This window comes from Ornithorhynchus anatinus, chromosome X5, assembly GCF_004115215.2.
Source record: "Ornithorhynchus anatinus isolate Pmale09 chromosome X5, mOrnAna1.pri.v4, whole genome shotgun sequence".
Taxonomy (NCBI): domain Eukaryota; kingdom Metazoa; phylum Chordata; class Mammalia; order Monotremata; family Ornithorhynchidae; genus Ornithorhynchus; species Ornithorhynchus anatinus.
The window spans coordinates 44,096,475-44,111,075 of record NC_041753.1 but is presented as its reverse complement, the minus strand read 5'-3'; the positions used below and the strand labels follow the sequence as shown (position 1 = coordinate 44,111,075).

Genomic DNA, 14,601 nt, shown 5'->3' with positions numbered 1-14,601 from the left:
CATTTCCACTTGCAATCAACAACGCTCTTTGTCTTGTCTTGTCTTGTCTTATGCTGTCGAGTCGTTTCCGACCCATAGCGACTTCATGGACATATCTCTCCCGGAACACTCCACCTCCATCGGCAATCATTCTGGTGATGTAATCGATAGAGTTTTCTTAGTAAAAATGCAGAAGTGGTTTACCATTTTCTTCCATGCAGTAAACTTGAGTCTCCACCCTCGACTCTCTCCCCTGCCGCTGCTGCCCAGCACGGGTGAGTTTTGACTTGTAGCAGATTGCCTTCCACTCTCCAGCCACTGCCCAAGCTAGGAATGAAAAGGTTATGCCTCTGCCTGACTCTCCCTCCCATAGCCGAGACTGGTAGAATACTGGAAACTCTCCAGGTGTGATCCTGAGAGGGGCAACAGAGCTATGTTTTCCATAAATTCACTTCAACAAAGGTCTCATGTACACAGAAGGCCAGCCAGAAGGCTGAAGCAAGTGGTTGGCAGGTGCCATTGTCAGTATTTTTTCTACAGAAATGTAGAACAGGGTGTTGAAACTATTAGCATGCAAGTTGAGAGACATGGGGTTCAGAGTCCTCAGGGCTGTTAGTCTTAGAGACCCGAGCTAGGACCCCTGAACACTTGTTTAGACTTAGCCTAGGCAGGGCTAAAATCATTCATCCTCCATTGATCTTCTCTTAGACTAGGTGTTTGCTGTCCTGCTGCAGCTGTTAACATTTCTTGAGCAGGTACAGTATGTCTTTCTCCTCTCCATTTGTAGAGGTAGAGACTACCTTCCTTGGCTCTCTGGCATAAGTTATCTGTGTAGCATCAGAGAAGAGGAAGAATACACCAATAAAGCCTGGAGTCTTGACTTTAAGGAACATGGATTCAAGAAAAAGCCCCAACTGCCCTCCAATATGTCTAGGAGCCAGAATTTCTATATCCACCCACCCTAGGGAGGAGGGTCATTCCCAGGAAAAAGAAGCTTGGTCACAGAGTGATCCTTTCTTTTCCCTTTCTCCTACACCTACCAAGGACATGAGAGGGCCCTTATATGATGATCAGCTGCTTTGGGAAAACTGCTTGTACCTAGGCTGGAAGAACATGATTAAAAGATGCAGTAAAAATTGACAGGTAGTGCAAAGAGTTGAAAATACATTACAATCCCAATCAAACTATAAATAAGCCACCCAAATTAAATAAATCAGCCCTATTATAGATTAAAAAGCATTTATTTTTAATGGTCTAGCACATGGACCCTGGGTCCCCAAATTGTTGCTATGGCCCTTATGATTTATAAGTCATGCAGGGTTCCAGGCCCCTGATGGAAGTTCAAGTCTTGGCTTTGAGGGAAGAGGAGGAGCAGGTTAGCCAACTTTCTTCAATTTTCCTACTATCCCTCGGTTCAAGAGGAGATAAACATTCCCTTTCTTCAGTGGGAATCCAACGAAGAGCTGTTGCTGCTCATGGCTCAGAGCCAACCACTTCCAGGCAGAAGCATGACTCTGTAAGCACCGTAGAGACATTTCCCGTTGCGGCCCTCAGGTTGTGGAAGGAAAACTGTCACTTTTGGCTCTCTAGTCCCCTCAGAAGAAGCCTGAAGTATACTTGGGGCATCACTGTTTTTAATGGTATTTGTGAAGTGCTTACTGTGTGCCAGACTTGGGTAGGTACAAGCTAATCAGGTTGGACAAGTCCATGTCCCACAATCTTGATCTCCATTTTACAGATGAGGGAACTGAGGCCCCGAGAAATGAAGTGATTTGCCTGAAGTCACGGGATTAGAACCAGGCCCTCTGACTCCCATGTCTGTGCTTTTTCCACTAAGTAATACTGCTTCTCATTTCCATGAGGGAGTCAGTACAACCCAGCCCCAGCAGGAATATGCCACCAATGGCAGTAATGTGACACTACTCCTGTTTTATACTGGACAGTCTGGTTTGCTCCTGGTCTTTCCTCTGGCTGGTACAGATGTCTTCATTATCACTATTAGTATCATCATTATTATCCCTGTTATTGTTATTGTTATTTTTGTGTTTGTTAAGTACTTGCTATATATCAAATACTGTTCTAAGAAGATAGAAGTTAATCTAGTTGGACACACTCCCACATATGGCTCACAGTCTAAGGAGGGAGAACAGGCATTTAGTCCCGACTCTACAGATGAGGAAACTGAGGCACAGAAAATAATAATGATGGTATTTGTTAAGCGCTTACTTCGTGAGCAGCATCATTCTAAGTATCGGGGTAGATACAAGGTAATCAGGTTGTCCCACGTGGGGCTCACATTCTTAATCCCCATTTAATAGATGTGGTAACTAAGGCACAGAGAAGTTAAGTGACTTGCCCAAAGTCACACAGCTGACAAGTGGCAGAGGTAGGATTAGAACCCAGGTCCTCTGACTCCCAGGCTTATATTGTTTTCACTAAGCTACGCTGCCCCTCTACCCCCACCCCAAGTATTTCAATCATTTTTTTTTAAGGGCTCAACTTCCCCCTCTGCCTCTACTCCTGCCACATCCCTCTGCTCGAAAGCAACACCAGTGTTTACAGTAATCTAGAAAGAGAATGTAAAAGTTCTGGTGTGAATTGGGAGGATCAGGGGTTGCTGAACCCAGAGAAACTCTCTAGGTTTGGAATGGCTTAGGGCGGAATTCTTCGAAGTGAAGTGTTATCATATTACACCGTAGACCATGTGTTGCTCAGGTAACATCTGGATATCTGTCCACCCATTATCTGCAAGGGATGTCAGGGCCTACCCTAAATGGGAGTCATGTCAGAAACAGTGTTAGAGAAGCAGTGTGGCTTATTGGAAGGAGCACAGGTCTGGGAGTCAGAGGATGGAGTAGTGGGTAGAGGCTGGGCTTGAGAGTCAGAAGGTCATGGGTTCTAATCCCGGCTGCTCCCGGCTGCTCCACCTGTCTGCTGTTTGACCTTGGGCAAATCACTTCACGTCTCTATGCCTCAGTTACCTCATCTGTAAAATGGGGATTGAGACTGTTAGCCCCATGTGGGACAGGGACTGTGTCCAACCCAATTAGCTTGTATTCACCTCAGCACTTAGTACAGTGCCTGGCACATAGTAAGCACTTAACAAATACCATAGTTCTTATTCTTATTCTTATTATTAATCACAGCTCTGCCGCTTGCCTGCTGTGTGACCATGAGCAAGTCACTTAACTTCTCTGTGCCTCAGTTACTTCATCTGTAAAATGGGGATTAAGACTGTGCGACAGCATGATTGACTGATAGGGACAAGGACTTCTAGGGCACAAAATCTCCTAGTGTGTTCAAGCTGGAGATAGTCCTGGGGACCGAAGTCCTGGAGTGAGCAGGATGTGGGACATGGACTCTGTCCAACCTGTTTATTTTGTATCTACCCAGAGGTTAGTACAGTGCCAGGCACATAGTAAGTGCTTAACAAATACCACTGGAAAAAACAACAAAAAAAAAACCTAAACACTGTTGGCTTTCCATGCTGGCAAGGCATTTCTCAGGACACGAAGCAATGGGCACAGCTCTAAATCTGCTCTCCCTTCTCCCTCTTTCTCTTTCCTCTTCTCCCTCCCCATCTTTTCCTGATTTCCCCCTTTTTCTTGTCTTTCAGTCCCTCACTTCACCCACTCTTTTCCCCTCTCTTTTCCCTGTCTCAATGTCTCACCCACTTGGGGCTATTCCCAAAGTCCTCCCCCAACCCCCCCACCCCAAAAAATGAAAATTTGGCCACTCTGGCGGAAAAAACTTTCCCAGAAATCTGGAGCTGTTTTCTGACAGCAGCTTTCATATTCCTTGCTACATCCTCAAACTTGGCTGTGTAGATAGGTTGAACAAGACTGGAATTAGTATCCAGCCCTGCTTTACTCCATTTGTTATGGGGAAAGGATTAGAGAAGGCCCTTCCAACTCTGACACAGCCAGCCACGTCAGTGCAGTGTAATCTTAGGATCTTGATAAATTTCTCTCCTCAGCCAAACGGTTTTAATAGTTACTAGAACCTAGCTCTGCTAATGGTGTCAATGCTTTTGTAAATTCTACAAGCACCATGTTTAGATCTTGAAGTTGTTCTCTGCAGATTAACCTCTCATCTTCTCACCCTATTTTCCCTCCCTTCTGTGTCACCTATGCAGTTAAGTTCATTGTCCCTATGCAATTTGATACTCACCCCAGCCCTACCCCCAACAGCACTTAAGGACATATCCTTATACTCTGTTCCTTCTCCTACCTGTAATTTATCTTAATGTCTCTCTCTCCCAGACTAGACAGTGAGCTCTTTGAGGACAGGGATCATGTATACCAACTCTATTGTACTGACCTCGCTCAAGTGCTCAGTACAGTGCTCTGAACCCAGTAAAGGACCCAGTAAGGACCCAGTAAAAGACCCAGTAAGGACCCAATGGCTCCTTCCCCTCTGCCTTCAAACATGCCCACGTCTCCCCCATCCTAAAAAAACCCGCTCTCGACCCCACTTCCCCTTCCAGTTATCACCCTATCTCCCTACTACCCTTCCTTTCCAAAATCCTAGAACGAGTCGTCTACACTCGCTGCTTAGAATTCCTTAACTCCCATTCTCTCCTGGACCCCCTCCAATCTGGCTTCCGTCCCCTCCACTCTACCGAGACTGCTCTCTCTAAGGTCACCCATGACCTCCTTCTTGCCAAATCCAATGGCTCCTACTCCATTCTAATCCTCCTTGACCTCTCAGCTGCCTTTGACACTGTCAACCATCCCCTCCTCCTCCACACCTTATCTCACCTTGGCTTCACGGACTCCGTCCTCTCCCGGTTCTCCTCTTATCTCTCTGGCCGGTCATTCTCGGTCTCCTTCGCATGTGCCTCCTCCCCCTCCCATCCTTTAACTGTTGGAGTTCCTCAAAGGTCAGTTCTTGGCCCTCTTCTGTTCTCCATTTACACTCACTCCCTTGGTGAACTCATTCGCTCTCACGGCTTTGACTACCATCTCTACGCAGATGACACGCAGATCTACATCTCTGCCCCATCCTCTCCCCCTCCCTTCAAGCTTGCATCTCCTCCTGCCTCCAGGATGTCTCCACCTGGATGTCGGCCCACCACCTAAAACTCAACATGAGCAAGACTGAGCTCTGCATCTTCCCTCCCAAGCCCGGTCCTCTTCCAGACTTCCCTATCACCGTGGATGGTACGACCATCCTTCCTGTCTCTCAGGCCCGCAATCTCGGTGTCATCTTTGACTCGTCTCTCTCATTCACCCCACACATCCTATCCGTTACCAAGACCTGCCGGTTTTACCTTTACCATATCGCCAAGATCCGCCCTTTCCTCTCCACCCAAATGGCTACCTTACTGCTACAGGCTCTCGTTATATCCCGGCTAGACTACTGTGTCAGCCTTCTCTCTGATCTCCCTTCCTTCTCTCTCGCCCCACTCCAGTCTATTCTTCACTCCGCTGCCCGGCTCATCTTCCTGCAGAAACGCTCTGGGCATGTCACTCCCCTTCTTAAACACCTCCAGTGGTTGCCTTTCAACCTCCGCTCCAAACAAAAACTCCTCACTCTAGGCTTCAAGCTCTCCATCACCTTGCCCCTTCCTACCTCTCCTCCCTTCACTCTTTCTACTGCCCACCCCATACGCTCTACTCCTCTGCCACCCACCTCCTCACCGACCCTCGGTCTCGCCTATCCCGCCGTCAACCCCTGGGCCACATCCTCCCGCGGTCCTGGAATGCCCTCCCTCCTCACCTCCGACAATCTAATTCTCTTCCCCTCTTCAAATCCCTGCTTAAAGCTCACCTCCTCCAAGAGGCCTTCCCAGTCTGAGTTCCCCCCTTTTTCCCTCTGCTCCCTCTACCCCCCCTTTACCTCTCCGCAGCTAAACCCTCTTCTCCCCCCTTTCCCTCTCCTGTCCCACCCCCTCAGCACTGTACTCATCCGCTCAACTGTATATATCTTTATCACCCTATTTATTTTGTTTATTTTGTTTAATGAGATGTACATCACCCTGATTCTATTTAGTTGCCATTGTTTTTATGAGATGTTCTTCCCCTTGACTCTATTTATTGCCATTGTTCTTGTCTGCCTGTCTCCCCCGATTAGACTGTAAGCCCGTCAAAGGGCAGGGACTGTTGCCAACTTGTACATGCCAAGCGCTTAGTACAGTGCTCTGCACATAGTAAGCGCTCAATAAATGCTATTGAATGAATGAATGAACATTCAACAAATACCACTGATTGATTGATTGCTGTGTTCCATTGTGTCCTGCACCCACAGTGAGAGTCTGCTTGCACAAGTGGAATCGACTGAACTTTTAAGAACAAAGAACAAATACCTAATGCTCTGCAATTATTCCTCAGCCCTCTTGTAGTCATTTATTACCCCAAAGTATATCTCTAATTTGATCTTATTACTTTATAGACTCTCCATCTTCAAAGAGTCTCTCTTCTTCCAACCCCTCTTCGAGGTTTCTTTCATTTTCAAAAGAGGATTCATCACCCAAAATGCTGGGCCACTGTTATTTTCATCTTTAGCCAGGTAAGAAAATCTAGTTTTCATGCTCACCGTTTTGACTAGCTACCTTTCTCCAAGTGGCATAAACCTGTACCTTTGTGGTAGTGGAATAGGCATTAAAACCAAATTCTTCATTCTCCCCGAGGTCCTGAGAAGCAGCATGGCCTGAAGACACAGAGGGTAACAGTAGCAGGGTGGACTCAGTCAGCTGGGGCTTCCCAGCCCTGTCCTAGGCCCTGCTATCTGCTGTCTCTTTAGTTGTCAGCAGGCGCAGCCCTGCCCTTCCAATTCTGCTCCACCCTGACAGGGACGGTGTCCAACCAGACCAGTTTGTTTCTACCCAAGAGCTTAGTACGGTGTCTGGCACATAGTACGCGCTTAACAAATACCATAAAAACACATTCCCTGCCCACAGAGAGTTTGCAGACTAGAGGAGAAGACAGACATTAATATAAATAGATACATTTCAGATATATACATAAGCGCTGAAGGGCTGAGGGTGGGGTGAATAAAAGGTGTGATCCAAGTGCAAGGGTGATGCAGAAGGGAGTGGGAAAAGAGGAAGTGAGAGCATAAAATAGAGGCCTTCTACAGGTACACTTTCTACCTTCCCTATTCTTTTCTGAATGCAGGGTTCTCACAAGTTTTACTCAGCATACTCAAGCCCAGAGTAGTGTTGGCCACCATGTCACCATGTGCTTGGTGTCTCCTAAGCTCTTGTGGACATCGCCCAGCTTGGGGTAATTTAGTAATTCAGCAAAGCCACATCAGCCAAAAGACAAAACACTTCCCATTTGTCTTCTATTTCCACCTTTTTCTGGTCCCAGCTCCAGATTCAATTCCTGCCACAACATCCAGGTGGGGAAGTCCCCAAGGGCATTTGTGCGGTTTCCACTAATTTTCCTCTTTGAAACAGGCAGCCTAAGAGATTGCAAATACCTTTTCTTGCCAGAACTCAGAAATAGGCTTGTCTTTTATTTGGAAGTTATCCCCAATACTAGGGAAAAAGTTCTAGGACCATTTACTAAATAGAGTCTGAATCTTCCCATACATACATTCCAGGGAAACATTTATACAGAAGGCATATCACTATCAAAAAAATCCCACCAAAGGTCTTCACTGCACAGTAGAACAGATTTGGTAGACATGTTCCTACCCACAATGAATTTACAGTCTAGAGGAGGAGACAGACCTTAAAATCGATTATGTATATGTACATGTTCATAAGTGCTGTGAGGCTGAGGGAGGGGTGAATAAAGGGTACAAATCCAAGTGCAAGGGTGACACAGAAGGGAGAGGGAGTAAGGGAAATTAGGTCTTAGTTGGGGAAGGCCTCTTGGAGGAGGTGTGCTTTCAATAATGGTTTGAAGGTGGGGAGAGTGATCGTTCATGGGATGTGAATGGGGAGGGAGTTCCAGGCCAGAGGCAGGATGTGGATGGAAAGTTTGGCAGTGAGATAGACGAGATTGAAGTGCAGTGAGCAGGTTGGAGGGATGAAGTGAGCATCCTGGGTTCAAGAGTGGTTTGATGAAAATAAACTAATAAACTCCAGAATAAGAAAATACAGCACAAAACAGAATGCTTCAGCAACATCTTGGAGCAACTCATGATCATACCCAAACTGACAGACTATGCAACTCCACTAAAAAACCAGTAGTGGAACATCAGAGCTGGAAAGACCCAGGGATATGCTGTCTGCCACCAAACGAAGAACTTTTACTAATCACTAAAGAAGCTCTATGACCCCCATACACAAACACCAATGCAGCACCTATATGCACAGGTAGGTTATCTCTGTCTTGCCATTGATCTGGAGCCAAGGGCCAAGGACAGCCCTTCCTGGAGCAGTGAGGACCCTGAGGAATATTCCCTCATAGAATTGATTTACTGCTCATCTTACTGCTGTTGTTATTCTTGCCGTGCATTCTGAGGCAAAATTGGAAGGAGGAGGAATTGGAAGGCTTTGTCTTCTCTGGTCCTGCAATAGATGATGTGGAACCTTCTGTCCCTTCTGTCAGAGTACCCAGTCCATCCTATAATTAGGTCGAAGCCTATGATTCTCTATGGCCTGAACCCAAAGAATTCTGGTTGAACCAAAGAATTCTTCCCCTGGAGTTGGATCTCCGTGATTACTTACCATTCCCGACCCCTCACCACTGTCAGCCATCATCCATCTCTTTTGAGGTTCTGCTCATTTTCAGCCCAGAAGCACCAAACGAGGAGTTGGGTTCATCAATTGTACTTCTTGTGGGCACTGGGCTGGAGTGACAAGAGACAATTCCCTTCCTATTCCCTCCCAGGGCTTAGTGCCAAAATAGCTACTGTTGGCCTGAGGGACAAGGAGCTGTGACTGGAAAACACATCCATGCCTTCAACTTGGCAGTATCCAGCCCCACTCCTGGGCTTGACCTAGCCTGTCCTCACAGAGCTGTGGGTAATCTTTGCTGGAATGTCCTTGTTTGTTGGTTTTAATGCAAGGATTATTTTTAGTCCAGGAACCGAAGCTTGAGGACTAGATCCTGACTCAATCACAATAGTGGGAAATGTTGCTGTATTTGTAGGATGGCTTCATATCTGTAATGCTGGGGAAACCTCCGGCCCAAGCCCCTTTGTGTTTCAAATCACAATCAGAATCAGCAAGGCAATCAGCCACAATACCACTCAATTTACTGTAAAAACGGGCCTAACGACTTTCTATTGTCCAAATCCGACTTGGGACAGTTTTCCAAACCACTCATATCCAGAGGAAAACCTCCCAGCAAGTTTTAAAATTTGTTTTTTTCGTTAGTTTGGTAGGTAGTTTTCCGAAATAAAGATCTATATGAAAAAATCTCTCTCTGGGCAAACCCCAAAACTAGAGATCGCCAAGAATTTGCTGATTCAGCTAAAACTGTTCTGGCCAGGTTATCACAGTGATTGAATTGGACCAAGCAGGACCTCTGTATCAGCTAACGGAAAACCTCAACGTTTCATTGGGTCATGCCATCCTTTTCCACTTAATGATAGTCTAGAAGGAGTGGGGACTCAGAATGAAGCCTCTGCATGCCTCCATAGTCTCTTTGACCCATAATGGCTGTCTGGTGGTGACTCAAAGTGAAAGAAAAGCTTGTGGGGAGATGGATAATCCTGGCAAAGAAACCTAATCTCTTAACCCTCTTTTACCTGGGTCATTCAGGAAGAGCTTCCATTTCTTTTTGCCTGAGTAGCTGGGTAATTATCTCTATCTAGGTTTGGTCTAAGATTGCTGTTCAAATCAGAAGTTCTGAATTGATCACCGTACTCATGGTCACAGTGATATTTTCATTCATTCATTCATTCATTCATTCAATAGTATTTATTGAGCGCTTACTATGTGCAGAACACTGTACTAAGCGCTTGGAATGAACAAGTCGGCAACAGGTAGAGACAGTCCCTGCCATTTGACGGGCTTACGGTCTAATCGGGGGAGACGGACAGACAAGAACAATGGCAATAAATAGAGTCAAGGGGAAGAACATCTCGTAAAAACAATGGCAACTAAATAGAATCAAGGCGATGTACATTTCATTAACAAAATAAATAGGGTAATGAAAATATATACAGTTGAGCGGACAAGTACAGTGCTGAGGGGATGGGAAGGGAGAGGGGGAGGAGCAGAGGGAAATGGGGGGAAAAGAGGGTTAAGCTGCGGAGAGGTGAAGGGGGGGTGGTAGAGGGAGTAGAGGGAGAAGAGGAGCTCAGTCTGGGAAGACCTCTTGGAGGAGGTGAGTTTTAAGTAGGGTTTTGAAAAGGGGAAGAGAATCAGTTTGGCGGAGGTGAGGAGGGAGGGCGTTCCAGGCCCGCGGGAGGACGTGGCCCAGGGGTCGACGGCGGGATAGGCGAGACCGAGGGACGGTGAGGAGGTGGGCAGCAGAGGAGCGGAGCGTGCGGGGTGGGCGGTGGAAAGAGAGAAGGGAGGAGAGGTAGGAAGGGGCAAGGTGATGTAGAGCCTTGAAGCCTAGAGTGAGGAGTTTTTGTTTGGAGCGGAGGTTGAAAGGCAACCACTGGAGTTGTTTAAGAAGGGGAGTGACATGCCCAGATCGTTTCTGCAGGAAGATGAGCTGGGCAGCAGAGTGAAGAATAGACTGGAGTGGGGCGAGAGAGGAGGAAGGGAGGTCAGAGAGAAGGCTGACACAGTAGTCTAGCCTGTGAGTCTGTAATCTCAAGGCTCAAGGCTGCTGGTAATCTCGAGGCTGCTCTTCTGCCACGAAAGAGAATGCTGCAGTGAACAGCTGTTTCAGGGCTGGAACCATGAGTATGTCACACCAGGCCATCAAGTAAAAGCACCCTGGGACAGCTCTGGAGTAGCATGACATTTTGTGGGCCTTGGGTGAGACTTGGGACCAATCTCCACCCCAGTGCAGCTGCCACCTGATTCTGGGAGTCATTAGGAGGCAGGGTGGTTCCTGGCCTCCCTTTAATCTCCTTCCTAATCAATTTGCGAGGTAGCATGGAGATCCCAGTTCTGAGCCACATGCACTACTAAAAGCACATCTCCTCCAAGAGGCCTTCCCTGACTAAGTGCCCCCCTTCTGCTTTGCCTGCTGAATATCACTGATTGATTGGTTGAGCTTATCATAGCTCCTGAGAACTCAGATTCTTGCACCAGGAGAGGCTAGCCCAATTTAGAACCACCCCCTTCATTTGGGAGTGTATTTACAGAGACAATCTGGACCCAACCTCAATGCCCAGGGTGGTCCTGAGGTAGTGTGGGAAGTGGTCAACAGTCCCCAGTGGTCTTCCTAAATCACTTCAGCTAGTGCAGTCACGTTGTTGTACTACCTTTCATTCAATAGTATTTATTGAGCGCTTACTATGTGCAGAGCACTTTACTAAGCGCTTGGGATGAACAAGTCGGCAACAGATAGAGACAGTCCCTGCCGTTTGATGGGCTTACAGTCTAATCGGGGGAGATGGACAGACAAGAACAATGGCAATAAATAGAGTCAAGGGGAAGAACATCTCGTAAAAACAATGGCAACTAAATAGAATCAAGGCGATGTACAATTCATTAACAAAATAAATAGGGTAATGGAAGTATACACAGTTGAGCGGACGAGTACAGTGCTGTGGGGAAGGGAAGGGAGAGGTGGAGGAGCAGAGGGAAAGGGGGAAAAGAGGGTTTAGCTGCGGAGAGGTGAAGGGGGGGTGGTAGAGGGAGTAGAGGGAGAAGGGAGCTCAGTCTGGAAAGACCTCTTGGAGGAGGTGAGTTTTAAGTAGGGTTTTGAAGAGGGGAAGAGAATCAGTTTGGCGGAGGTGAGGAGGGAGGGCGTTCCAGGACCGCGGGAGGACGTGGCCCAGGGGTCGACGGCGGGATAGGTGAGACCGAGGGACAGTGAGGAGGTGGGCGGCAGAGGAGCGGAGTGTGCGGGGTGGGTGGTAGAAAGAGAGAAGGGAGGAGAGGTAGGAAGGGGCAAGGTGATGGAGAGCCTTGAAGCCTAGAGTGAGGAGTTTTTGTTTGGAGCGGAGGTTGATAGGCAACCACTGGAGTTGTTTAAGAAGGGGAGTGACATGCCCAGATCGTTCTGCAGGAAGATGAGCCGGGCAGCGGAGTGAAGAATAGACTGGAGCGGGGCGAGAGAGGAGGAAGGGAGGTCAGAGAGAAGGCTGACACAGTAGTCTAGCCGGGATATAACGAGAGCCCGTAGCAGTAAGGTAGCCGTTTGGGTGGAGAGGAAAGGGCGGATCTTGGCGATATTGTATAGGTGAAACTGGCAGGTCTTGGTAACGGATAGGATGTGTGGGGTAGGATAGGACCTGAAACTTTCACCAGTGGGAGGCAATTAAATCATGATATTGTAAGCTCCTTGAGGAGAGGGGGCATGTCTTATGCTTTAATTGTACTCTCCCAAGGGCCTAGTACAGAGCTCTGCCCATGGCCATTGTGCTATAATGGATGCTATCTTGTGCCTTCACTAATGCACCTATAGACTCTGCATTTAATGGATAGTTATTAGCAGTCATGTGAACTCACCATTAAAGATGGAAACAAATCACCATTTCAAACATAAATTACATTGCAGAGTAGTGGCCCAGCCCATGTAACCATGTTTGTAAAGGTATGAGCTACATCAGCCCAATAAACTTCTGAGATCGCAAACTATCAGTGAACCAGGGTAATTATTAGGGGTTTCCTTAGCTCCCCTCCCCCCCAACCCACCCACCACCAATCCCTCCATGCACCAAAAGGCTTTTCTAATTGGGAGAACCATTTCCAGCAAGTGATGCGTAATATGTTTGGTATGTTGATAATTGGTTCAGCATACACGCTGAGTCCCACAACTGTGGAAAGCACCACCATTAACTAAGCCTAATGACCTGAACACTTTTACTGAAGCCCAGTCAAAAGCTGTGGGTGAAAGTTTTCTGTTGCCACCTAATTCTCAGAAAACTCTTTGTGTCCTCCTGAAAAACAACATAGCATTGCAGGTTTGGTAGGTGAGACTGAGGCTTTTGGAAGGAGCTGTGTTATCAAACTTATAGGTCTGCGGTTTTGAAGGAACAGAGAGATGAAAGCGTAGCATCCTGCAGGATTAATTTCTGCAGAAAACAAATTGATGCAACATCTGAGTTCATCAGATGAGTGTCTTGTTTTTGGCCTGCAAATGACTATGAAAGTTGGGAGTGAAATTCTTCATTTGGGAAAAAAAAAAAGAAGAAATGGACGGACCTGGGGAAGCACAGAGATGGGAAATTATGAGAGTACTTTGACTTGTTAATAGCACTTATATTTGTAAGGATGAATCTCTCTCAAACTTTGAAGTGGTCTAATAATTTTAAATCACCTCACATTGCACATGCCCAGAGCCCTGATAACCTCCAAATTCAATTGCTTATGAAAATTTTTTGAAGCATTCCAATAATGTGAAGTCGCTGCACATAGCATGCAACCCAGGATTTAAAATTATTGTAGCATATCAGAGTTTTTCTACAAGTGCTTACATTTGGAAAGAAGTCAAGCTACATCCTAACCCCACAGGAACAAAATATATTGAACTGATTTTTTTAAAAAAAAGAATCAGACAAGAAAAAAGAAATGGAACTGAAAAATATGGTTAAAGGGAGAAAAAAAGACAGAGGAAAGATTGAAGGTGACTCTATAAAGTACCGTCAGTGAGGACATGCTTTAGGATGGACATGTTTACTGAGAAAGGTAAGGCCAATTCAGATCTAGCAATAATGTTCAGATATGGGGTAAGAGGATGAGTGTTCCCTGAAACTCAGGGGAATGTGTCTAATGAGATAGATTTGTGTGGGGGTGGGAGTGGGGGTAGATTTGAGTAAAGCAAGCTACTGTGACTTACTTGGCTAAGGGGTAACCTATTGTTTCCACAGCATTTCACAAATATAAAGTTAAGTGCTGTTAATATCTGGTAAGGATGACGGATGACCTTACTTTGTGATTTCTTGGCTCTTGAGTATATGGGCTTTTTTATAGCCATCCCTTTCTTAGTCCTTTATTTTTTTCCCTGTGGTTTAATGGTTGATAGTTACGTACTGGAATTTTAAGCAGCACAGAGTCTATCAAGCAACAAATGACCTCTAATGACTACAGCATGTGGGAAACAACCAACTTTGGAGAAGCAGAAGAACCTTCGTTGGACGTGGGCATGAAACCACTCTTCCAATATTGGAAGGGGGCAGAGTGGGTCCAGGGTGTGCAAGCAATCCCGCCCTTTACTCTCCAAGAGCAGCAGCCTGGTGAGGATTCAGTCTTGCCATGAGGCAAGATGGTTGTAATGTTGCAAGCTTGCCGGGCTGTATGTGTCCTATGCACTCAAACTGGGGTCCATGACATTTTTACCTTGCTTATTTGGAGCAATCAGAGCAGCATGATAATTTTGCTAGACCATATGCTGCTCTTTAGGGGTAAACTGCTTCATATGTTTGTTGGCTTTGAATGGTGACTGGCATTTTCCAGTTTAGGGGGAATTTCTGTAAATCAAAGTGACATAAGTGAAGAGAAACAGAGATAAAGATGAGCTGAGGCAGCATTCCTTGGCTAAAGACCAGCATTCATAAGCCTCTGTAGCTGCAAACTTGAAATGGGAGTGTTTACTTGTGGACTGTCATTCTGTGTTCTTCTCTCAGGCAAGGCTTCAGCAAAAGGTCAAGGGA

At 46.4% G+C, this 14,601-nt stretch overlaps 1 non-coding gene across 1 annotated transcript; it reads right to left on the bottom strand.

The window, feature by feature from the left end:
- Nucleotides 1–264: 264 nt before the first annotated feature.
- LOC114808270 lies at nucleotides 265–402 on the bottom strand. Its single transcript, XR_003756116.1, has one exon. It is a non-coding gene; the product is annotated as a small nucleolar RNA SNORA7 (small nucleolar RNA).
- Between the last annotated feature and the right edge of the window lie 14,199 nt (nucleotides 403–14,601).